This window comes from Lepidochelys olivacea, assembly GCF_965140295.1.
Source record: "Lepidochelys olivacea isolate rLepOli2 genome assembly, chromosome: 1".
NCBI classification, from domain to species: Eukaryota; Metazoa; Chordata; order Testudines; family Cheloniidae; genus Lepidochelys; species Lepidochelys olivacea.
This window is the reverse complement of record NC_140411.1, coordinates 194740957-194768496: the sequence shown is the minus strand read 5'-3', so window position 1 is coordinate 194768496 and position 27540 is coordinate 194740957. Positions and strand designations below refer to the sequence as shown.

The window sequence follows — 27540 nt, the reverse complement described above, 5'->3', positions numbered from 1 at the left end:
GCAACTAGCATTTAAGATAAAGATGTGGCACCACGGGCGTTCATACATGAAGTGACAAAAGTTGAGTTTCTTACATGGGGCAACTGACAACTCTACTTTTCCAACCATATAAAGTTTAATAGAGGATATGGGGAGAGAGCTCAGGTAAGCATGATTTTAACTTCTACCAAGTATATACAGTCATCTGGTGTTTAGATCTTTTGGTGTACAATGTTCAAGACATCTGAGTTTCCAGACTTTTACCCTTTGCTCCTCCTAATCCTCAGTTTCTCTTGTTATTTGACCGTTAAAGTTTTATATAAGTGGTCAATTTATCTTAACTATCCTAAAGACGTTTTCTGTCTTAGCAGTTTAATTTTTAAAAAGTTGCCCTGGAACATTCAAACCTCAGAAACTGTGCAATTCCTTGCCATACTTTGCCAGCTGTTGCTTCTTAATATTATTATTTGAACCAATTTCTCTTCTCCAACACTTACTTTTGCTCGTCTTCCATCCTTAGGCTAAGGTCTAGTTCTGTGTTCCACCTCTTCCAAATTTAAAAGGGCAAATAAAAATATCAGATCAATTACAGCATGTGACCCATACATCTTATTTTTTGACTGAGAGCTGTTCTCTGTCTTCCGTCGTCCTTCACTCCCTATGGGGTTTCCTCTGTCCAATCTTTATGATGAATTCTCCCTGACAGAGATCTTGTCCTGCTTCTCAACTGCCACATGTGTCAAGGGTGCTGAATGAATGGTTTTTCAATTGAAAGTGTGGGAGTTGTTGTCGATTTCAATAATCCCAGCTCATAATCCTAGTTAGAAAAAAGGCTGGTGCTGTTCCAACGTTTGCTAAAGTCGTACACATGGTATAGGGTCTACGGAGTAAAGTGTTAGCCTTTACTTTTGAAGCCCAAGTAAAATATTTACAGACACAGAGATGCTCTTGAGAGCTCAACAGCAGGCATGTCATATCACTTAACTACAAGCATGGAACTCATTCCACTGTGGGCAAACACACACACAGACACACACACACCCACTCACACTTACTAATGTGACATCCAATTAAATCTCCCAGCAGTCGTCTTGTGGTAAGAGATATCAGACAGCGCAAACACAGACAAAACCAACCGTATTTTTTCTGCATCGTAGCTGTTAAAAAACAATAATGAGCTGAGGTTCTTTTTTGTTAGTCTTTCATTTCTAAGCTTCACAGCACAGTCGTGACCGTCAGTTGCAATGATTAAACACTGTCTAGTTTAGAGATCATTTCAATAGGACTTTTTTTTTAAAAGGGCAGGAAGTACAGCTGATGCGTCAGAGTCTGAAGAGCCTTTGCAACAGAGACAGTTCTTATTTCAATGAAAAATTGGCAGGCAGAGTAGTGAAGAGAACCCCCCCTCCCCAACCAAACTCTCCTAAGACTGGGACCACACTGGTTTCTACTGAGATTCAAATATGGTTAGCTTTTTTTTATTTTTGAAGAAGTGTTCATCCTTTTCTATGCACCTCTAGCCCCAGCTGGAAACAAAAGCCCCAAGTATTTCAGTTATCTGATTTGCCTTTTTGTCCAATTTCAGAAAACTACAAGCTTTCCCCTCAGCAGCAGACACTGTGGAGGCTTTAGCCAAGCCAAAGCTCTCAATTTTACCCTCTCCTCCCTACACTCATCACTAATGTGGTATCTTGTCATTATTTTAATTTGCATCCAAGTGCTAATATCCATTACTGCTGGGGGGGTGGGGGGCAGAAAAAGCTGGCAGCACATTAAGATCATATTTCTATCCTCTCTGTAGGGTGCAATAAAAAAGGGGCTGCACTTTTAGGTACTTAAGCTTACTATTACACATACACAACTATCCTTCATCATGTCCATTCTCGCCTTCCTGCATTCCCTTTATCTCCCCATTAATGGTACAGGGAAAAGTAAAGAGAAAGGAGACCCCAATATACTTTTGGGCTTTGGTCACGCCCATAGTTTTTCCAACCGCTTGATTTTTAACTAGAAAGACTCGTCAAAGTGAAATAGAACTAAATTGGGTCTGGACTCAAAGACTTTGGTTTCTTGCCTTTTTTTAGAAACCTCCTCCAAGCAGCCTTGTTGATCTTCCCTCCCACACACAAGGGTTCTTCCTCCTTGTTCTCATTCACCCTAGACTTCTGAACATTCTTCTGCCATCACCATTTTGTTTTCACTAGCTCACTGTTCCCAGAGAAGAATCATCCTGCCTGAATGTTCTCTTATGCTTACCTCGTAAGAACTGTGCTGAATATTTCATCTTCAGCAATTGGCTTTTCAGTCATAGCTATTTCCCTCCCTAAAAAATGCCTGACGTGTTTGAGAAACATTATACTTCAAGGCATTTCACAAAGTTCTTTCCAAAGACAACTTCAACTTTATGACCTAGATTCTCATTTCCATTCTGGCAGTGTGAATTATATTTACACCCACTTTACACCACTGTGGCATTTTTAAGGGCCTGAAAGTGGCCTTGGTGGAAATGAGAAATTCATCCTGTTCCTTCTAGGTGTAAGAATTGAGGCACGTGAAAGGAGACTGATGCAGTATTGCTATATGGAGACTCGTGAAATATTATATAATCAAGTGTTTTAGATTTCTAATACTAAAGTAGTGCCCTAAAGTGTTCATAAGCACTCTTCATATTGATTTATATTGCTTAGACAGAAGAAGCACACTCCATAAGCCATGAAGGGACAGGCACATAAACCCAGAATTCAACTAGTGCTGTACCAGCAGGTTTCCATTCTCTCAATAACAGCCAAAGAAAATCCTCTGACATCCATGTTTTTGTACCATAAGCAAGTGCAAACAAAGTCAGTAAGTTTAACAGCAGGAATAGTATATATTAATTGCCTTTCCAGGAGGAAAACTACAGTCTTTAAAGCCTGTGACTGGTCCATCACAGAAAAATGGTCTAGACTTCTACTTAATAAAAGTCTTTTGAATCCAAGGCATACAGCATTGTTTTACCTTGTAATCGCCCTGCTGTAAGTCATTCTCATGTTAAGATGTCATTAGATGTGTATTCACAATGCCAGTTTTCAACTTGAAAGTTAGGCTTTGGTAAGAACTAATTATATTACATAATAAACAGTTAAGTGGCAAGATCGTCAAAAAAATTAAGTCACATTTCCAAAGTGATTCAGGCACTTTGAAAGTCAATGAGACTTCGGAGCCTAAGGGCCAAGTTACTTGAAAAATGAGACTTACATGATAGGCAGAGCCTTCAAAAAAAGTTTAAGAATAAACCAGCTATGAACGTTAACATAGTGATCGTCTGCAATGTGAAGGAGTAACGAGAGGGTCAGTTTCACTCTGCAAAAGCGGCACAAAAGGCAACAACATTAATAGCCACAACATGGGTAAGAAAAGAGGGGAAAAATACCATTAGGCTCCACAATGGTTGCCTATGTTTAAGTACAACAAGAGGGAAGGAATGCAAGACAAAATAGGGAAAGAGCAGGTTAAAGTATATGTAGGTAAGTCAACAAGGCCTGATGCAATTCATCCTAGGGCACTTATAAGGAACTAGCAGAAGAAATCTCAGAACCATTAGCAATTATCGTAGAGAACTCATGGAGTACGGGTTAGGTCCCAGAAGACTGGAGAAGACCAAACACAGTATCTTCTTTAAAAAGGAAACAAAGAGGACCCAGATGAATTATAGACCACTGAGCCTGACTTCGATACCTGGAAAGATACTGCAACAAATTATTTTAAAAATCAAGTTGTAAGCACCTGGAGGATAATAGGGTTATAAAGAATAGCCAGCACGGATTTGTCAAGAACTGGCCTAGTGAATGGGGAGAAGCAGTAGATATGATATATCTTGAGATTAGAAATATTTTTGACAGTCCCACGTGACATTGTCGTAAGCAAACGAGGGAACTGTGATCTAGATGCAAATACTATAGGGTGGTGCACAACTGGTTGAAAAACCATACTCAGAAAGTAGTTATCTATGATTCACTTTCAAACTAGGAGGGCATATCTTGTGGGGTCACCCATGGGTCCGACCTGGGTCTGCTACTATTCAATATTTTCATTAATGACTTGGATAATGGAATGGAGAATATGCTTATAAAATTTTCAGATGACACCAATGTGGGAGGGGTTGCAAGTACTTTGGAGGACAGGATTAGAATTCAAAATGACCTTGGCAAACTGGAGAATTCAACAAGATGAAATTCAATTACGACATGTTCAAAGTCCACTAAGGAAAGAAAAACATCAAAGGCATAACTATGAAATGGGGAATAACTGACTAGGCAGTAATACTCTTGAAAAGGATGTGGGGATTATCGTGGATCACAAATTGAATATCAGTCAACAATGTGATGCAGTTGCAAAAAAGCCTAATATCTTTCTAAGGTGTATTAACAGAAGGGTCATATATAAGACATGGGAGGTAATTATCCCACTCTACCTGGCACTGGTGAGGCCTCAGCTGGAGAACTGTGTCCAATTTTGGGTACCACACTTTAGAAAGGATGTGGCTATATTGCAGAAAGGCCAGAGAACAGCAACAAAAATTATACACGGTTTAGAAAACCTGATCTATGAGGAAAGGGTAAAAATACTGGGTATGTTGAGCCCTGAAAAAAGAAGACTGAGCGGGACCTTGATACCAGTCTTCAAATATGTAAAGGGCTGTTATGAAGAGGATGGTGATCAGTTGTTCTCCTGGGCCACTGAAGGTAAGACAAGAAGTAATAGGCTTACTCTGCAGCAAGGGAGAATTAGAAAGTTTTTCCTAATATCTGACCTAACTCTAAGGGTTGGAAAGCTCTGGAATAGGCTTCCAAGGGAGGTGAGGATTCCACATCGCAGGAAGTTTTAAAAAAACAGGTTGGGCAAACACCTGTCAGGGATGGTCTAGGTTTATTTGGTCCTGCTGCAGCACAGGGGGCTGGACTCGATGACGTTGAGGTCCCTTCAGACCTACATTTCTATGATTCTACAAACATTTTTGTTAAATTAAGAGTCCATGTGTTTGTATTGTTTTAGCCACACACTCTCCCATTCTCCAACCGTATGTTTTTGATCCATACTTCAACAAATTTGTTAAATACACTCCTTTAATTTAACAAATTATCTTTGAACATACAAAAAATATATTCCAAGGCATTTAGATTCAAACCACATTCTTCATTAAATATTATTCAACTCCTGCTCCATAAGATGAAGCTCAATCTTACCTTCTACTTTTGCTGATTGTGCCAGCAGACAAAACTACATTTCAAAGTGAAGTCATGTAGAACTAACTGAATGGTATTCTGTTACAGTTCTATGTCGTATCCCAGGTTACTGGGAGCTCCTCAAATGAAACTGCTGATTTGAGATATTGAGGTACAGCTCCACAAGATTGATTCGAGAGGCAAACAACCACCATTTACCCACCTGGCACTAAGCACACTATTTTTAAAGCTATGATCCATCATGCAACAGAGCTCGTTGTAAAACCTGGGGTGGATATTATGGAGCAACTAAAGAAAAAAAATGCCTCTGCAGTTCAGGTAACACTGGAGAGATTTTTTCCAAGACTTTACTACTATGGCAATAGTCTCCTTCAGAGTCCATCGGTGAAATTTTAAGTTTTGCATCACGATCAAGTGATTTTTTTTTTCCTCAGGGAGTACTTGCGACAAGCGTAAAGATACATGTAATACATCAATCAACTCAAGTTAGCTGACTTCAGTGACAGGGTCACCTAAAGAAAAACACAATCCTCTGAAAACACACGTTCCTCCAACCAGCAGCTTCAGTGAAGCCTGGGTGCAGCACGGCCTGAGGGTTAAAGAACTTGGACTTTGCCAGAAGGAAGAATTGCAGATGTGGGGACCCTCCAACTATTCTTCTCACAGCCCTCAGGTGAGTAGACCTAGAGATTCACCTCAGTCATCCCAGATGAGCAATTTCTCAGCTGAAATAGAAAGCATGAGTCTGCCTTGAAGAGACAGGTAATGTGTATAATTTTCAAGCAAGCCCTCAAACTATATCTCATATCAAGTTGGAAGCCAGTGCAGACTTTTAACTCTCTCCTAGAGAGAGGCAATAATAACTGAACTACTCACCACATTCTACACTAAGTTTCTAAGTCATCTATGTCTTCAGGTTTAGATTGTACAACTGTAACGCAACCTGGAGGTGAAAGTCATAGACCCCACTTAACCCTGATATACACAAGCAGTCAAAAATCCAGCAGGATCCCCAGCCTGGATTTCAAGTTAGTTCAGGTTTTAAACTGTGCTCAACAACAGGCTCTAATACACATAGTAAAGATCAAGAAGTCAATATACTACCATTAATTACTATCATGAAGTTTATTTAAGGTTTCAGTTATATTTATGGGTGACAATTACCACCAATTCTCTGGTTAAGGCCCCAGTTAGTGTGAGCCTTCTGACATAACTGAAGATCAGAGTCTGAGTCATCAACAGGTAAGTCAAATCCAGAGCTATGAGCCCTCCAACAATAAACAGCATCTGGTCCCCAGACACACACATCTTGGAATTTATATCAAGATTGCCAACCTGATTCACTTCTTGTGGTTGCATACGCAGTAGTGCAACAGTAGTGCAGAGGCAGCCTTCCAGGTAGCCAAGAAATCAAACTGAGAGGGCATTATAGATGAAAATTAACTCCCTGAATTGCATCCAAAAATCAACACTGTGGCTACTAACACCACTGGCAGTGAGCCAGGCAGCTGCTGCACTAGCTGACGGTTTTAAGTGGTCAAAATGTTTTTAATCTCCCCATCTCACCTTTATTTTAAACAGGATGTATGTTAGTTGCTCATTGAAATGGGGCAAGAGTTTAAGCCCTTTGTTCAAAGGCCAAAGTTTAGGAATGAGCTACGTGGTTGGAAGAAAGTAGGTTCTAAGTTTATTCCAGAGCAAATGTAGGCCTTTTTTTGAATTTAGTATTTCATTTAAGTATCCTTGATTTTCCACATATTGTCCACACACCGACAAGCTTGCTACCTTTGGGTCTCAGTGTTTAAAAAACATGTGCTGAACTAGAATGTACATACCTAGAATGCGCATACAATTGGCCAGTCATAAGCTCCTGGATTTGTACTTGAGCTAAGTTGCTTTGGTTTTGCAAAGTTAACATCTATTGTCCCACTTAAACGGCTAACATCTTAAGTTGATTTCTCATTGGGAAGACTTTTGATTTCTGGTACCACACTCAAGTAGAAATTGCTAACAAAGCCACAGATTGGCAAATTTCTAGCAAAAGTTGGAATGTGGGAGGACAAAAGAGAGGGCACGGCACCACTCAAAGCACACATCCAGGCAGACTTTAGGAAGTTGTTGCATCCTTGCAGTCAAGCTTTAGGAGACTTGTTGAGGATTCAGAGACTCATCCTCTCAACTACAGGGGTTGTTCAGCCAAGGCATCCCCCATATGTCTGCTAAGGTATGCAAAGGTAGCTTTTAAGGCTTGCAGAGGACCACAAACTTCATAGGACTTGCAGTGCCATAGGATGGTTGGAGGGACTCTTAAGTCTCTTAGCCATTAAAAGTTGTGGGGAATGGGGTGGCCTCAAAAGGCTCAGTGCTGGGTTTGCTCTACTTATCCAGATGAAGTCCTGCTCCTCCAGAGGACATCAGGTGTCCGGAGGTGGCTCCCTTACACACGTCAAGAAATCTTTAGGATGACAGAGAATCCCCAGTCCCCCTGCAAGCCCCTTTTCTCCAGTGCAGTACTGTGGGTTAAAGTAGAAACTGTCTGGAATTAGCATAATCAACAAGTTTTACAATATCAGTAGCTTGAGCATGTAAACATTTTAAAGGGAGTCTTCAGAAAATGAACAAGAAACCACCAGTTAATTTCCAAGTTAAGGTGAAATTGCCCCCACAGCAATATCTTGAATACATTTAGAATTACAAAACAGTTTAATGTCACTAAGAATAACAAGAGCACACACTTTTCTGTTAGTCACAGCGTGGTTGTGCCAACTCTTGCCTTTTCACTGCTATTGCACAGAGGAAAGCTACTTGGCCTCCACTCTGTTTTACAGGCATTTCTGTACATCCCCACTCCTCATCATAGCATTGGACCCTGAAAGTGTTGAGGTTATTCAGCATGTCTCAGGGTTCTATGACTGGTGCGAACTGATAATCCACATGTCATTACACACAAAGCCAGGGTCTCCACAATGAAAACATGAAGCTGATTATAAATCAGCCCTACAAGGTGAACATTTTATACTCCACCTGTCTTGATATTTTTATAGCTCCTATCACCATACCACCAAGTTGTATAATTACAGTCGATAAAATTGAATCCATAGGCTGTGGATGTAAACTAGAAAAGGTTCTTCACCCCAAAACAGCACATTTTACAAGCAGATGGGGAAGGGGCAGATATCGAGGTAGCCTGGACACCTTAACATAGTTCTGTTTTCTTCGTTATAGCCCTTGCTTTGTTTCAATTTTACTTCATATATGAATTGTGGCTTCATTTAAAAAAAACTGCAAGGTTCTTATACCAATTTTTCCTCTTAACTACTTAGATGTACTGTCAGCTTCAACCTGGGTAACATAAGAATGGCCATACTGGGTCAGACAAAAGGTCCATCTAGCCCAGTATCCTGTCTTCCGACAGTGGCCAATGCCAGGTGCTTCAGAGGGAATGAACAGAACAGGTAATCATCAAGTGATCCACTTCCTGTCACCCATTCCCAGCTTCTGGCACACAAAGGCTAGGGACACCAACCCTGCCCCTCCTGGCTAATAGTCATTGATGGACCTATCCTCCATGAATTTATCTAGGTCTTTTTTGAAAACTGTTATAGTCTTGGCCTTCACAACATCCTCTGGCAAAGAATTCCACAGGTTGACTGTGTGTTGTGTGAAGAAATAATTTGATTTGGTGACCTCTAGTTCTGTTGTTACGAGAAGGAGTAAATAACACTTCCTTATTTACTTCCTCCACACCAGTCATGATTTTATAGACCTCAACCATATTCCCCCTTAATCGTCTCTTTTCCACTAAGGGGGGATATGACAGCGGTCTATAAAATCATGACTGATGTGGATAAAGTAAATAGGAAGTGTTATTTACTCCTTCTCATAACACACAACACTCCTTCTCATAACAGTTTCATGTCTGGGAATTTAATGATGACTTTATATTAAATACACAACATATTAGTTGTATAGTAATGAGATTTGTATACAGGCATAAAAAATATCAGTAGTGAGGTGTAACTATCTGACTAATGCTGAAGTATGTTAAAACATCTTGCCTACACAAGCAGTCTTCAACAGGAGTATCGTCACTTCTACTTTAGAACTATAGAGTATTCAGACAACAATGCTGTCACAGCTATCATCATTTGGCCTGCCATAGGTCAAGCAAGAGTGACAGGGTACAAGCTAATATTCAGGGATCTACGTGTCAGTTTGGGGATGTACTCTACATTCAAATTATATATACACTATGACAGGAAGTAGCTTTAAGCCTCCTTGAATTTCATTTTACCTTAATAGCCATATATAAATATTCAAACCCATTTTCTAATTTCTAATTTGTGTTATTGCAAATCAGTTCTAATTGAAAAGCTGTTTTAAGCAGCTCTGGAGTTTCATCTGATTAATTGTTAACATCTGCCCTTGTTCCCTGTACTTTAACCAAATCAAAAGCCTTGACGCTTTGTTGTAAGTGATGTTCACAACGCCCTTATAGGCAAGCAGCTGCACAGGTTTCCAGTTTTTGAATGAGTGGTAGGGACAAATTGAGCTTCAGCATCACAAGAATTTTGTGTTGGTCAGACACTTTAACCCAGTGGTGGGCAACCTGCAGCCTGCAATCAGATTCTCGCAGCTCCCATTGGCCAGGAGCGGCGAAATGCAGCCACTGGGAGCTGTGGGGGGCCATGCCTGCAGATGGTCAACATCAGCAAAATGTCTCGCAGTCCACAATAAGATTACCCTGATAAGCTGCATGCGGCCCATGGGCTGCAAGTTGCCCACTACTGCTTTACCCAATATAATTGTAATATCTAGATTCATAGATTTTTAAGATCAGAAGGGACCATTATCATCAGCTAGTCTGACCTTTTGCATAACACAGCCCAAAAAACCTCACCCAACATTTCCTACAGCAAGCCCTCACCTTTGCTACAATCTCCCTTTTAAAAAGATGTCCACATCTTGATTGAATATGTTTGATAAATTGTTCCAACGTTTAAATACCTTCACCATTAAAGCGCACCTTTACTTCTACTCTGAGTTTTTCTAGTTTCACCCTTCAACCATTTGCTCTCATTATGTCTTTTTCTGCTAGATTAAAGAGCTGTCTGCTCTCAGAAATTTGTTCCCCATGCGGATACTTATAGACTGATCAAGTCACTTCTTAATCTTCTCTCGGATCAGCTAAATAGATTAAGCTCATTTAGACACTCTCTCTCTCTCCGTCTCTCTAAAGCAGGTTCAAACCATTCTTGTAGCCCTTTCAGAACCCTTTCCAGTTTTTCAACATCCTTTTTCAGGTATGGACACCAGGTCTGGACACAAAATTCACAGACTCTTCCCACTAATGCCTCCCTACTCCTACCTGATATTCCCGTTTATATGTCTGAGGATCATGTTCACCCTCACAGCTACAGCACTGCACAGGGAGCTCATGTTGAATTTGTTATCTCAGTGATCCCCTAAATCCTTTTCTGTGTTGTTCCTTTCCAGGATACCATCCATCGTGTAAGTGTAACCTACATTCTTTGTTCCTAGATATATAACCTTGCATTTAGCTGTGCTAAAAATGTAGCTTGTTCAAGTGAGTCCATTTTATATCAAGATCGGTCTGTATAACTGACTTGTCCTCATCATTATTTACCACTCCCATAATCTGTGTCTCATCCGCAAGCTTTAACAGTAATTTTACAATGTCCTCCCGATCATAGGCAAAGTTATTTGGTAGCATTGTCCAGAATACATATCCTTGCAGAACCCAACTAGAAACAACCATGGCTGACTATTCTCCACCAAAAATTATGTTTTCACATTCTATGCATTATCCAGTTTTTAACCCATTCAATATAGGCTGTTTTTCATTTGCTATAGTGCTCATGTTTATCAGAATGCCATGTGGGACTAACTGAAATGCCTTTCAGGAGTCCCAGTATATTTATGTAGCAATTAGAGTATCTATCATCACTTGCAATCTTTAAACAATTATCTATTTGACAAGACCTATTTTTCATAAAGCCATGTTGACTGGCAATTATGTTACCATCTTAAAAAGAAAAGGAGTACTTGTGGCACCTTAGAGACTAATCAGTTTATTTGAGCATAAGCTTTTGTGAGCTACAGCTCACTTCATTATGCATCCGATGAAGTGAGCTGTAGCTCACAAAAGCTTATGCTCAAATAAATTGGTTAGTCTCTAAGGTGCCACAAGTACTCCTTTTCTTTTTGCGAATACAGACTAACACGACTGCTACTCTGAAACCTGTCAAGTTACCATCTAAATCATTCACTGATTATACACCATATCAGCCTTTCCATGATTTGCCCCAGACTGAGGTCTAATTAACCCCCCTACAGTTTCCCAGGTCATCCTGTCAACTCTTTTTAAGAACACATGAGCTTTTTCCCTGTCCTCTGGTACTCTATTTGCCCAAGATTTGCTAAAAATCAACACTCATGGTTCAGCGAGCTCCTCAGCCACTTCTTTGATACCTTTGTTTTAATTTATCCCATCCTGCCAAGTTAAAAACCTAGTTTTAATAGTTGCTGTTAAACTTCCTCCCTTGTCTCTGATGTATTAGAAAGTATTTCATTATCACTCTAAGACACCATAGAATCATAGACTCATAGAATATCAGGGTTGGAAGGGACCTCAAGAGGTCATCTAGTCCAACCCCCTGCTCAAAACAGGACCAATCCCCAACTAAATCATCCCAGCCAGGACTTTGTCAAGCCTGACCTTAAAAATATCTAAGGAAGGAGATTCCACCACCTCCCTAGGTAACCCAGTGCTTCACCATCCTCCTAGTGAAAAAGTTTTTCCTAATATCCAACCTAAACCTCCCCCAGTGCAACTTGAGACCATTACTCCTTGTTCTGTCATCTGCAACCACTGAGAACAGTCTAGATCCATCCTCTTTGGAACCCCCTTTCAGGTAGTTGAAAGCAGCTATCAAATCCCCCCTCATTCTTCTCTTCCGCAGACTAAACAATCCCAGTTCCCTCAGCCTCTCCTCATAAGTCATGTGTTCCAGTCCCCTAATCATTTTTGTTGCCCTCCACTGGATGTTTTCCAATTTTCCACATCCTTCTTGTAGTGTGGGGCCCAAAACTGGACACAGTACTCCAGATGAGGCCTCACCAATGTCGAATAGAGGGGAACGATCACGTCCCTCGATCTGTTGGTAATGCCCCTACGTATACATCCCAAAATGCCATTGGCCTTCTTGGCAACAAGGGCACACTGTTGACTCATATCCAGCTTCTCGTCCACTGTAACCCTAGGTCCTTTTCTGCAGAACTGCTGCCGAGCCATTTGGTCCCTAGTCTGTAGCGGTGCATGGGGTTCTTTCATCATCCTGCTCATAATTGGTTTGTCCATACCTTTCATCTAAAGACCCGAAAGCATGCCAACTCATTAATAAAAATACTCTCTTGTGTATTTTAAAGAGCAGCCTGGTGGTTGGGAGGGATGCTGAAGAGGTAAGGCACCATTGTGGTAGCTCCTGGCGGCTTTGCGAATGAGACAGGCACAGTTCATCCAGGAGCGGTGCCCTGAAGAGGTAAGGCACCATTGTGGTAGCTCCTGGCGGCTTTGCGAATGAGACAGGCACAGTTCATCCAGGAGTGGTGCCCACTCCTACACTGGTAGGGAAGCAATGTATGCTGCTCTTCACACGCCAGCTCTGATGACCCGTGTGGAATGAGTGGGGCAATGGCCCACTCTCACTTAGCAGTCTTCTGTGGTTTTAAAGTCCTACCACTGGTCCCAGTTCTTGCACTCAATGAACAAGGATAAGACTGTGCCTGGTCCAAAGTCAGGTGGTACAAGGGTAGATTAGGGAACTAAATCTCATTGAGCCCTCTTACTTCCTATGTTCATGCAACTGCATGAGACTAGCCACAAAGCACGTAGACATCTGTAGAAAGGAATCACTTCACCCATTACTGAATGGACTCCATAGACTGGTTACCTCTGCAGTGAAAACAAACATGCATTTCACAGTACCTAGCAATGTAATACACTAGCTCAGGGCATGGCATACAGAACACTCCATCTTTTTGGAAATATGAAGTTAGTCTATTAGTCAGAATGTAATTACACAGTTGGAATTGTACCAGCACAATTTTCTGCTGCTCACATTCAAAAAGGTTTGCATTTTATCAGGTAACTGAGAAGTTAGTACTGTATGTTTACTACTTCTATTTGCTGTTATATGAAATCTAACATTGTGGCATTAGTAGAGATATTCAGACCTTCTGATATACGGTAGGCATAAGTAACAGTGCAAAGCTTAGAGAAATTGAGCATACTTGAGAGCTTATTGAAGAACAGGGAATCAGAGACCAGGTCAGTTAAGTGTTCAGGATCATGAAAGACAGCAAGACGATCTGGGAACAGGGAAGATATAAATTGAATATCTCCAGTGCTGAAAGGTAAATGGGATCAGACACACTTGATGTTGGAGCAGCCACAAAGTTGAGGCAGACCGGAAGTAAGGCCAAAGAGAAAGCAACATTGTCAAATTCCAAAAGCACATGCATGCTGCCCCAAGGCACCATATCTGCTTTGTAATGATGCAGGACTAGCAAGTTGTTTTTTTAACATTGAGTAAAAAGATACCTTTGAAGTTTGTGCAGATCTTGCAAATCAACGGCCAACATATGGAAAGAGGATGACACCTTTGGATTTTATAGAAAACACTATTACTGCATACTATCCATTTAGCACAGGTTACCCTCTGAAATAGACAAAGTGATTTCTTAAGGGAATTAAGTCCTTCCAAAAGAGGTTGGGAATTCTCTTTAAAAGCTAGGGAGGAATTCAACATGAGATTACATCATATTGATTTAAATATCGTATCAATTAAAAAAAAACTTTGAACTTTTAAGGTATAAAGCATCACCTCTGGTCAGAAGCTACATTTGTTTGCTATTTAGCCAAGACACAAATCAAACATATATAAAGTTTAGATTGATCCACTGTCTACTTCAGTATAAAAAAACCCCAACAAAAATATCCCGAACCAGACATTGCAAATAGCATCATTATTGCTTGGTAGCACTGAGAGATCCCTGAAGAGATGGGGGTACATTGTGCTAGACACTACACCAACACATAGCAGAAAGCATCTGATGTTCATAAATTGTACAGTGAATTGCTTGACCACACTTTGGTTCATTTTGAAATATACTCAAGAGACCAAATAACCAACGTCAGTCAGGTTTATTGCTATAACCCAATAATAGTACGGGAAAAAGGTTCCATACAATACCAGTCTCTGGGAAGCCATCTCATGCAGCATTGTTACATTCACCTTACACAGAAAATATGCTCCCAAAGTTATACCCCTCAAATCCATTTTTTTAATATCTTAGCTGTTTACAAGTAATAGGTACTATGTAGGTCATCGGAAAGTAAATTTAACTAATCAGGTTTCTACTCATTTTTCTAGACCCATGGTGTACCCCTTCTCTCTATGTTCTGAAAACATGCATTCCAGGTACCAAAGGGCATTAAGGTATCTCCTAGCATAGCATAAAACAATCATATGTCTTTTCCTTTGGGACATTCTAGTATAGGTTTTTGAGAGTAACTCCTTTTCTGTTGCTATGGTAAAATATTCACCTGGCCTGATAACTGACAGCTTTCTTATCTATTTAAGCCAAAGCTTACTTCAGCTAATATAAGATGTTATGGAATACTTAGCATAAGTGAACAAGATTATAGTGACGATATAAGCCAATTTAGGCTGTCCAACTGCTATATTTGTGCTTAATATTTGTGTTTAATGCCAATTTGGGCTTAATATATATAACACCAGCATATGTTGGTCAACACTTCCCCAAAAAAGCTTACAAGATTGGGCATTAGTGTACCTCTGTCCCACCTGTGATTCACCATATTTCAGTATCCTCAGGTCTGCAGTACTTGGTCTAATTCTGGTTGTTGGGCTTGGTGTGTGGGTGGCATTTAGTAGTCTGAGATATACCAGAGATCAGACTACATGATGTGGTGGTCCCTTCTGGCATTAAACTTTGACTTATAATATAAACTTATAATATAAAATGTTAATAATATAAACAAGCCCATGTGTGATTAAAAAAACACTATTATCCCTATTTTACAGATAGGGAAAAGAGGCACAGAGAATAATTAAAGTTTGTAGCAGATCTTGGAGCTAATCCAGGTCTCCTCTGCACAGACAGTGTATGTGTACACACAGATGCTGCTTTATGGGCTTTGATCTCCAAAGCACTTTCAACAGCGTTCAACAAGTAAAAGTGCTTCTGTAGCAGTAACTAGTTCTGGGCAATCTCTGGTCCCACTGCAGTATTATTTCTTTAATGGTAAATTTAACCTTGAACTATAATGAGCAGTACCCAACCTTTGAATTTAGGACAGTCGGTCATTTCATAAAGACAGGGTACATTCCACTGTACGGGATGCACATCCATTGTTGCAAAGAATAGTTAAAGGGACAAAAGATGCAGATCCCAAAGCTGCTTCTTCGCCACTGCTGTTGATGTCATCATCTCCCTGCCCCCCACCCCGCCCCCATCACTTCCAATCATCTTCTTGATGGTATTTTCCCCCAAAGTTCTACATTTTCCTGCACAAATCAAAAAGCCAGCTATTCCTCTGTCCTAAGGTGCAAAACCATTACCTGTATCTTAGTTGTTTCCTGGACGTTTACTGTAAACTCCTCTCTGGCCTTTAAATTGCATTCCACGCTCCTCCAGTCCAGCTAATTAAGAGCTACTAAAATGATGTTGCTACCCGATCAGACCACATCACTAATCTTCAAAATCCTTCACTGGTTCTTTAGATTCTTTTCATTTGCTTTTTTTCTTTCCCACCAAAAACATCTCGGTACTGCAATAGAATTATAGGGTGAAACAAGTGTTTAGAGTTGTGTATTAACTTCAAAATTCTAAGCCGCTTTTGTCTATAAAAGGTCTGTAAGATCTTACAAAACTGTCATTTAGCACTTGCTGATCAGTAGGAGGAGTGCTATTTTCTAAGTAGTATTATTATATTCTTATCTGATCTTATACCTACTTAGTAATTTTGCTTAGTTCATTCCTTAACACAGTAGCTTCACTTTGCTCTAAATAGAGCACCTTCAGCTCTTTTCTGAGGAGGCACTTCAAGTTGCTATTGTATTTCATTCAGCTACACTTTTACAAGGTTGAGCTAGTGAAATCTCATTCCAGTTGCTTGGGCTTAGTTCTCCTATTACGCACAATGCATGAGAATGATAGACAAACAAACAGCTTAGACTTTGAAATTAAAACACTCATACAATTTGACCTTAATCTTCCAGCTCTCTATCCATACATGTTTGACATGTAGCTCATCTATTTAGCTACACATTACTTGTATGAATGAAATTACTCAACTGAGCACTGTATAGGATGATATGCTGATACATACCAAGCTTTCACAAAAGTAAGTACACTGACAATATCACTGCACTAAGAACATCTGTTTCTCGAATACCAAGTCATACTGTCTTTCATATCACTAAAATATTACAGTGCTTCAACAAATATTCCTGTTACTGGTGTAATCGACTTGGCACTATACTTTGAATCTAACTGAGCTCAAAGCACATCAATGTAACCACAGACTCACTTACTTACACATCTGCATGTGTTCCTCATTGCTTCCTTAATCTGGGTTCTAGCCCCATGATTTGACAGCAGGCAAAAAAAACCCAAACAAAAACAAGCAAGCAAAATGATAAAAGGAGACCTAATTTTCTGCCATTATATAAATCAGTGGCATACCATCACCTAGAATTCTGCTTTTAGCAAAAGAAACGGTTACATCCATAACAGCATACTTCAACATGAGGTATGTTCATTGCTGACATTATGCAAGAGTGAATAACATTTACCTGGAGACAAACCTGAAGCCTGGAGTTCCATCAAGTTATTTTTCAGTAGCATTTGTATCAATGTCCTACAGTTAACGTAGTTAATTTGATTGTTATCTGGCATACCTAAAATTAGCTTGCATCCTTCCTCTTTAATGACTGAAATTAAGAATGTGTTTTAAGGCTAATTCTAAGTAGGGAAATTATTAAGCAATACAGAAACTGCTGTACTGTATGTTGTCCAGACAATAGCAGACTCTTCAGAGAAGGGTACCAGGAACCCCATAGCAGGCACTCATAACCTACCCATAGAGGAGATTTCCTCTGAACCCTGGCTAGTTGTGTGTGTTTTTATATGGGATAGGATCTTAAACCAAGTTCTTTAAAATAAGTTCATTTGATAACACTGAAGCATCTTCAGGGCCCGTTCAGCAACAGAATGTTCACTGATTTGTCCTAAACTGAAACATCTTCAAACTGCAGCCAATTATCTGTTGATTCCTAAATTCAGGAAACCTCAAGTATCTATATACATCCCAGGAGGCCTGAACTTAGTAAGCATCTTCTGCACAGACCCCTGATTTTTAAAGTAGTCTAGTAGTCCGGATCTGCCACAGGGAAAAATCTAGTTTCTAATGCACATCCACAAAAATGGCAACTTTTTATTTTCATGACTTAAACACTGAACCAATTGGCTTCAAAACTGAACTGCTTTCTCCTATAACTACTGGAAAGGCAACAAAACAGATGACCTTTATATCTGTTTAAGCTTCAGCTGTCATCATGCCTGTGCACGAGTTTGTAATAGGTCGTATGGGGAAATTATATTCACCCCCCAAAGACTCTTTTTGCTGCAAAAATTCACAAGTAACTGAGGAACAAGAAGCTATCTCACTTTAAAGGCAATTGTTTTATTAATTTATGAGCATCTGAAAGATTTTAGATCTGAAAATCTCTAACTTACGTAAATAACAGATTATTGGCAAATAGTGTAAAACAAACAAGTCTAGAAATAAAAGTGTATCAGCTACTAGCAAATAATTTGATCACAATTTTGACTACAGAAGACAGACTTTTTTTTCCCAAAGAATAAGCAGAAAGCTCCAATCGTAAAAATAAATTTAAGTGTACAGTAGGTTCAACTAGACCACCATTTGATAACAGAAAGGATAAAATTAACTTGGGTAGATATATAGTAGCACCTTTCATACTAGATGTATCCCAAAGCACATTGCAATAATGAGTTAAGATACCAAGATTGCAAGGATTGCACAGGCAAACACTAAAGTCATCATTTACTCAGCAGTAGGTCACAAAGAACCATAGACTTCACAAGCTGTTTTATTGAGACAGAGGATGTTTACCACTATGCTGGGGAATATCACTTATTGTAATGGAGATTGCAGCAAACTCGATTTTAAAATGCTAGTTTGGTTCAAAGTGCTGTATTCACTTTGTTTCATCCCCTGTGCTCATAAGCATTCACACCTTCTCCTGCTCCTTGTTTGGGCACCTGCCAACAATTTGAGCCATTAGCCTGCTTTAATCAATTCAAACACACTGCTCTGCAGCCTGTCACATTATACCCAATCCTTCTGAAGAGTAAATGGAGTCGGAACTTTGCATTTCATCAAGTGCAGTCAACAAGGTAGTGGCAGAAAGAGCTTTGACTTATGCCTCATCCAAGTTACAGAGGTCCTTAAAATACAGTTCACCCTGGGATCAGTAATTATAGCAGTACCAGAGAATCCTGAAGTATCAACCTAGGAGCTGGGAATTGTTTTAAACTTGAAGGTAGGGAAGACCTAGCCAAGTGTAAGTGTCCCCACAGCAAAACCCTACTTCCATTACTGTGTCTTTCTACACTCAGGTGTGTGTGTGTATGTTTGTTTGAGGGCATATCCCATGTTTTTTTGTGCTGAGGCCCTCTAGGATTCTTTCCCAGTTAAATGTGTTAATTGCAGGAGAACTTGTTCGTCCTTTAGGGAGAATTGGGGTAATGGCAGTGAGGATTATCAGTACTCCAGTGATTTTTTTGCCTGCGTTCTTACTGAAAAATGGGGGTGGGGGATGAGGTTCAGCCTAAAGGGAAGCAGATTCTGGGCTCTAATCAATGCCCCGAGCTGGATTAACTAGCTTGGACTCAAAAGTGGAGGTTTTCCTTTGTGGAAGCTGGAGGAGAGGGGGTTAAGACAAAACTTCACTGTGCAGTGAAGACATACCTTTAACATTTGCTTGTAATATTGAGAGAGTCCAGGTTGCTGTTCAGAAGCTTTGTGCATGTGTCATGTTCCAATATTTAATGTTTACTTGTTACATAAGGGACTAAATGACTGTAGACTAACTCACAGCTATTATTTGGTGACAGCACAAGTGCCACATCTGTCTTCTCCACATGCTTTGAAAAAGGTGCTTTCCAACTCAGGGGCGATGGACTCTTCATAAAATTGAGGAGGGCCATGAGGCCCCATCCTTCCATGGCCCTGCCCCCCTCTACCCTTCAAAGCCCCGCCACTTGGTCAAGCTAGAAGCTGGAGCCTGGCTGGGGAGCCCACTCAGGGTCGGGGGGGTCCCAAAATCAGCCCCGGGCCTGTGTTCCCATCCCCCTGGGTCCCACGCCCAGGGCAGGTGGAGGATCTGTGGCTCCCCACAGCTGCCCATGCAGCTCTTACCCAGACCCAGCTCTGGCTTCCGGCAGACATGGGGACACTCATCTTGTTCTGAAGAGAATGTGAGCCAGCCACTTTGCAAATCCAGTCAGCTGTATAAATTTTTTTGTATATGTAGAGCAATCCCCGAGGTGGGCATTTATCATTGGCAGTTATACCATTCTTTTATCTGAAGTACTTGCATTGAAATTTGAAAAAGTACGGTATATATAAAAGAGCTTGGATTTTTGAGAGGGGGGTGGACGAAAGCCACCTGTTTCCTTTCTGTAGCACTCTTAGCCTGTGCTTTCCCCGGGCTGTGGAAGGACTTGAATAATGCTGTATTTTTATTGGTAAGGTACTAATGCAAAATAAAAGGTTGTTGAGAGCAAGGTAGGGTTTGATCCTTCAAATTTGCAGAGCCAGATCTTGTGTCCTCCCTCCAATGCTAACCTATAGTTACACACAGTGAAAGAAGTTGGAATAGCTATCATTTAAGTCCAGCCGTAAATAGTGAGTAATCTTTTTGCAAACACATTAGTGGCAGATTCCAATGATGATTTATGAGGGTAGGGATCCCCTTTTACAGTTCTGACAAGCCAGGTACATAGGATAACATAAGATCTATGATGAAGATCTAGGTCAAATTGTTCCCTCAGAACAAATGTGAATCTAGATTAAATCCTTGGATTTTTCAGCTGGTATTGATGTAATTTCAGTAAAGTCAAAGTTTCTGGGAAAAGCAAATCCTTAGCTTGTAATATTCAAGAACCTCAAATAAATGCTTTGTGAACTTTGTCAAAGTTTCAAGGTTTGCTATATAGGTTTGTACACGTTTTTAAGTTGGGACCTGAATTTAAGGTGAAAGTTTAGGGGTCTTCAGATTGTTTGTCTATTTGTTTCTAAGAATAAGGGCATGTGCACAACTGAGATCTGTGTTTGGATTTTTTACTAAAAATCTCTCCTGTTGCAGCTGTTCCGCTGTGTGTGCATAGTGGAATAGTCATTGGGCAGGGACGTGAACTTGGGTAGTCCACCTCCCAGATGAGTACTCTAGGTACCAGGCTTGAGAGTCATTCTTGCTCTTGGGTCCAGTGACTATTAAAGTATTTTATACTAAGTGGAACAGTTTCAACAGGAGAAACTGAGAACCCCACATCAGAATATCCCATAGTTGAGTGCCTAGGGCACTCTCCTGCAACCTGGAAGATATAAGTTCAAAATTCTTTTCTACATCAGAGAGAGGGGAAATTAAACCACGTCTCTAAGCACTGGTCTCCCACATCTCTAAGCACTGGGCTTTAGAAGCTGCAAGATTGGCACCACCAACACCTCCTCTTCTGCCCTCCACTTTATCAACATAGCCCTTCATTTCCTTTGCTTTTATGTGAAAAGGTGCTCAGAAACTGAACTGAACGTTCATTTGTGGTTGAACAAAACATTTTGTTTAACCCCAAACAAAATTTGTGTTCACTTTCTTGATTCAAAGTTTTTCAGAATTTTTTGATACAACCCAAAATAATTTCCCCCCAGAACTTCCACCAAACAGGGTAATCAGTTATTTGCTTAGCACTAGTTAGAGAGCAGGGAGATATAGGGATAAACTATGCTTTGTCTTGCAACTGTGTCAAATCACTGTAGTTGCACAAGGTGTACTTCAGGGTAGCAGCGACCCATTCTGTTTTTACTGGTAAGTTATTGTCTAAAGTAGCAACCCTACCCCAACTATTAATCTCGAGATCATGTATTAACAACATGTTCTTTGCACATACATGTAATACCCATCAATTTTGATGGGAGGTATGTGCATACACTAAATGCAGAATAGACCCATTTTTAGCTAAGCGGAGCTCAGCCTTTGAATATCTATTTAGGGAGCTTTTTATTATATACACACACATATACATACACACACATTTCCAGTTAAGGAAAAAAGTGTGCAAGCCACCACAGGTTAGATGATTTTACTAGTGAATAATTAACATAGTCTGTCTCCATACACATTTGCTTATGGGTTCACAAAAAACGATTCTCTAGTTGATAATACATAATGGTTTTGAACAGCGAACAAAACTGAAACACAGAATTAGGTAATGGCTTGCCTGAACAAATTAGAGATGGGCTGAAGCCAAAGATTGGATCTGGATCTGATTTTCATGAAGTGCTTGGATCCAGGAATTTGTCTGGATCATCGCTGAAACTTAAAGCAATACATTTGCTCTCATATTCATGGCGCTCTTTGATCTCCGGTTACACACAGACAACCTATTTTCATACTTTCATGGTGTTACCATGCCAGATTCTTATTAACAATTAGAAGCTCTACTTAGAAAAGCTAACTTGCCCTCTTGAGCAATGTTTTCAGCCAGTCTCTGAGGCAACCTTACCTTTCTTCTCCTCACCTATTAAACTTTTATTAATGTTTAACATAGTAAAAGTAAATAAAATAAGAGCTTCCAACACTTGCTATTGTTCTGTAAGCATATCTGTACGAATCTTATTATAAATTACATTTTTTACTTGTAGGATACCTTTAAAGATACAAAGCAATAGACCAATAGCTAAGGGGTAACACATTACACACACAGAAGGAAACAAATATTTTTTAAAAGCCAGTTAATGATTCAGAGCTAGCAGTTAATTAGTATACAGTACAAACCTATGTTGACTTGGACTGGTGGAGTTACCTTCTGTTGAACTAATTGAACAAGTAACCCAATTTATACAGGAAAAGCTTTGTTATCCAGCCTGTTGGAGGAATGGGGGGTGCCGATTAGTCAAAAATTCCGGTTAATTTAGAGTTATACTTACCCATGGAGGAAGGGAGTTTGGGTGTAGGAGGGGGCTTGGGGCTGGAAGTTGCTGTTTTGGGGTGCCAGATCCGGGTGGCACTCACCTCAGATGGCTCCCTGGAAATGGTGACATGTCCCTGTTGCTCCTAGGCAAAGGTGCTGCCTGATGGCTCTGCATGCTGCCTCCACCCACAGGCACCGCCCCTGCAGCTCCCATTGGTGGCAGTTCCTGACCAATGGGAGCTGTGGAGCCAGTGCTCAGGGCGGGGTGGAGGCAGCACACAGAGCCCCCGTGGCCATTCCTCTGCCTAGGAGCAGCAGGGACATGTTGCTGCTTCTAGGGATCCATGGGAAGCCTGATGGCTCTGTGCTAACCGGATTTTTATGGCCCATTGAGCAGTGCTGACCAGAGCTGCCAGGGTCCCTTTTCAATTGGGTATTCTGGGTGAAAACCAGACACCTGGCAACCCTATTGAAGATTTGTATTGGGAGATATCAGAAATGCTAGTTTCTAGAGCTTTCTGGTTGGTAAAGTGCTGAGTAACACAGCTTTTACTGTACTACTAAATTTATGTCAAGTAAATTCCCTCCCAACACATTGACCTTTGTCACTTAAACTATTGTATTGAGCCAAGACATTACATCCCATTCCTTACCATCACTTGTGTATCAGTGACTCAGTGCACTTGGTATTGCTAAAGGGAAAAGCTTAAATCAGTTCATCTTGATCACAGTCTTTCCTCTATGACAACATTTATCACCTTAGTACATTTCTCCCTGTATGAATTTAAGTTGTAATATTAGTGGATAATTCACTTCACAAACTATTAAGACTCGCTGGAGTATTAACTTTTAATCATCATATACAAAGAGCCAGCCATCTAAATTTATGAAGAGGTTGTATATTGTTTTGTTTTTCTAGGGGCCAACATTTCTGGTTTATTCAGTTGTACTTAGAAATGGCAAGCTTTCCCACTTTCTTCTATTTGTTCATTCTGCCAATAATTCTTCTGAGCTAATTAACTGAATATATGCAACCATCTTAGCTTAATTTTTTTTTATTTGATACATGATTCCATTGTAAAGAATGGAAGTAAAGAGCATTTTTCCCCCCTGGCAGTCATTTTAGGAATCTTCTGCACTTGGTAATTCTATCTAAGGACTAAAAATGGTAACCTTCATCTTAGCATCTGACAGTCTATACTTTATTGACTAAGGCACATCAGTGACCACACTACTTAAAAGCAGCAAAAACCTCCATAGGGCAGCCTATAATGAAGCCATTTCCATACATGACTGGAAGGTAATGCATTTTGACTCATTTAAGGGGATGAGGAGAGGTCTTCCAGTATGTTTTGGCTGTCTGCTACTCTTCCATGTGTGGCCTAAATGGGCTTCTCTGCCTTATTTTAGTCTCATTATTTCTAATACTTTGCCCTTTTCCCCATCTCATAGAAGACCTTCTAAGATGACAAAGCCTAGTACCATCAATTTCAATTCAAATTAGTAGATGCAGTAATGTTACAGATGGTTTGGTGTGTTGGCCACAGTTAGGGTTTGGATTCAAGTTTTCCTGCCTTCTAGTCCAACCATTTATAGGATATATAATCTTGGCATTGTTTCTTAGTCTCTGTGCTTCAGTATACTCATCTAAGGCGGATTCAGTAGCATCCATTTCACAGGGACTTTGATAGCGTGCACTTCCAGTTTGTAACATGTTACATAATACTATATTTGGAAAGCTCTGTAAAATAAATAAGTACATTAACAATGGCCCCATTTCTATGGCTTTATAACATAGGAGTAGCTAGTCAATGGTTAAATGTAAGCTTTATACAAGCATGAGCAGAAACAGTGTCATGAAATACTATTCACTGAATCACATTTAAGCCATGATCTGCCAAAGATATGATATATATTATATAATATATAATATCTTTGGCAGGTCATGGTTTAAATGGGATTCAGTGAATAGTATTTATATATATATATATATATATATATTGGTCTGCACTACTTCTAACTGCGGTATTATTGTATGGGTTAAGTTTTGCTTTTATATACACAAATACATTGCATGCATAATTAAACCACATTGGTGTTTGAAATCTCAAATTCTATAGGCATCTACTAGTATGAAAAAGAGACTTAAGAACTATGCACAGTATTGTAGTCATATTGTTGGTCAAGGTATAGAAAAGTAGACATCAGTCTACCCAAACTTCCTAACTGAAAGTATGTTTAAATATTGGTTTGAACAGGGCATGAAAGCTAGATTTTTATTTCAAAATTAGTCCAGATTTTAAAAGGCAAGGCAGCTAAACTAAAAGTTATTGCAAAATGTTCCTAAAATCTGCATTGTGGCTTTACTGTCATACTCAATCTCTGTTGTATTTTCCGATATATATCCCCTTGTTCAACTCCCAGTGGTGCCAAAAGAAATGCACTCATTTTATATATGGAATATACCCCAGAAATGTTATTCTTACACTAAACTGACAGTATGTGAACACTTAATGGATTCTCCTTAAGACAGCAAGGAACTTTACTATTCTGATGTTAGTTTGTTTCTAAAGGGACACCGTGGTGATTGCTACTGGCTCTTTTACTGAAGCAAAAAAATTCAACACTACAGTTAGGACTGTGAAGCAATGGCTAACATAATCCCTCATTTAACGCTCAACTTTTTTACGAAACTGAAATTATCAGTTCAGCTATACCTAAAATCAGATATTTGGCTGTGTTGGAAGTTGGAGCGAAGTCCCTTCAGTAATTTTAGAGTTTTGAGAGGTTTAAAATGATACTTTTACAGCAACAGACTCTGTTACCACTTTTCTCTAGCATTTTAAAAGAGCAGAACTTTTGACTTCAAACATAGTGTCAAAGGCTTAAACTTGACAATGTAGCCTTACATTGGTTTCAAATGCCAGCATTTTAAATATAGTACTGAGTAGGGCTAGTCAGGAAATGTGTTGTTTCTAGGACAAACTGGTGAACATTCAAGTTAGCTAAAAAAAATGTTATAACTCAAAAAAAAGAAATTTTCAGTGGCACTCAAACTGGACTTTGAACCAAAATTTTCAGGTTTGTACTTAAACCTGAAAACAAATTGCATGTGGGAGTTATGACAAAAAAAGAAAAATAGTTGAAAACGTACATTTCCCATAGCATTTTCTGTTTTTATAAAAAAGACATTAAAACAAACAATTTTGACCGCTGTAATACGAACCATGGACTTCTGAGAAATCATTTATACTTTCAGCCGTGCATTTAAATGCATACACAGGTAGCTAACTCTATAGCTATTTGCTTATGTGAACAATATATGCTGAAGTGTTAAGCCTCTCTAATTTACAGTAGTAAGCTAGTGCAACAGCTTTGGGGAACAAGGCATGGAGCCAGCTGTCAAGTGAGGGATTTATAGCAGATGCCAAGCTGCTCAAGGCCTATTGGTGAAGCTAAAGGAGCTAATGGATGCAAGCCAAATAGCCACACTTGGAACCAGTGTGAACTTTGGAAGCTCTGGTTCATTTACTCTGGAACTGACAAGGTCTGCTGAAGTGCCTACCTACCGTTATCAAAGCAAGCCAATGTACAGAACAAGAAGGTGTTAACTGTGCAACAAACTGGGCCAGCATGCTAGATAAGTCCAAATCAGACAAATAGTTCCAGACCAAGAGTAAGACAGGCTCTGCAGCTCCATTCCTGTGGAACTTGGAAGGTCCCCAGAACCAGAGCTTCTGTCATCTGTAAGAAGATTTCAGCCTCTGGAGAACTGAGTTTTGATTAATAAACAGATGACCAAGAATTTATTGTTGCTGCATGACAACTAATTTATGAAGTAAAATGGGAAAGCTTGTTGATGTTGTAAGCTATGCAGGCAGATCAGCAGTTTTGTTAAAGAATATTTAAATTCATAGGCTAGTGTTGAGGCAAGATTAATGTTGCAAGATCCACCAGTGAAATCTCAGTTAATTCCAAAATTCAGTCTCTCCCACATTCACGAGGAAACATTACTACATCGTTTACTCATTCAGATTCCTATTTCATCTTCCACTATAATACCATAGTCACCAACTAATACTACATAATGTTTCAAGCTATTTTAAACACTAAGCATAGGGAAAAAACAGCTTCACTTATGCTACTACCTAGCCTTTCTGACCAAGTCCTTTTCTTAGTTGCAGCTACAGCTTTTGGGTAATCCACACAAGTGAAGACACCATACCGTAGTTCCAAAAGTTTACACAAGCCCTGACAACTGTTTTTATAGTGTTACCCAAATAATACAACTAAGTTTTGAACAAAGAAAGCGAAGCTGCTCAAAGAAGTACATGTTTCAGTACAAAGTGGGCTCATGTGAGTTTAAAAAAAACAAAACTCAAGTTTTCATAAGGTTTTCAATTCAAACAACTTATTTATGGCCTACCTCATCTTGTATTCTGAAAAGAGAGTAAAGCAAGATTCCCTCTTCCCTTTCCTATTGAAGGTCTACTTTTGGTTTTGTTTATAAGTTAATAAAATTAAGAACTGAGTGCTTAACAGATGGGGCAATTACTAGCCATTAGTAAAAAATAATAATTTTATGGAGCGGGGGGAGGGAAATAGTCACATGAATCTGATTCAACCACCACATGCTGTATGTACATTCTGGCACTAGTATTGGTATTGTCATTCACCTTTATTTAAAAGGACATCTTTCATACAAGCAAGGCAAACTAGTAAAGTTATTATTCAGAACTGACAGATGCTGTGCCTTTCCTGGGAACAGTCTTGATCTCGCATCTGCAGTATGATTTTCTATCCTGAGCTGCTTTTGTAAGATAACATTTTTGGCTGACAACCAAAGAATTCATATGCTAAACTGGTGACACTGGGCCATCTTGATATCTTATCTTCACTATTTAGTCACTCTGCAGACTATCAGTAATTGTTTGAACCACAGTGCTGCAATATTTATAGTCTCATTTTCATTCATTTATTAACTAAACATGATCAAAATGTAATGGAAAAC

General features: G+C 39.7%; 2 long non-coding RNA genes across 3 annotated transcripts in view; one reads left to right on the top strand and one right to left on the bottom strand.

Annotated features, from left to right (window-relative positions):
* Positions 1–22626, bottom strand: part of LOC311514883 — a 193359-nt gene extending 170733 nt beyond the window's left edge. For both annotated transcript variants that reach the window (XR_014709960.1, XR_014709961.1), the window contains exon 1: positions 22546–22626. This is a non-coding gene — a long non-coding RNA (uncharacterized lncRNA). The remainder of the gene's footprint in view (positions 1–22545) is intronic.
* LOC311514884 overlaps positions 5353–27540 on the top strand; it is a 38819-nt gene continuing 16631 nt past the window's right edge. The window contains exon 1 of the long non-coding RNA XR_014709962.1: positions 5353–5877. This is a non-coding gene — a long non-coding RNA (uncharacterized lncRNA). The remainder of the gene's footprint in view (positions 5878–27540) is intronic.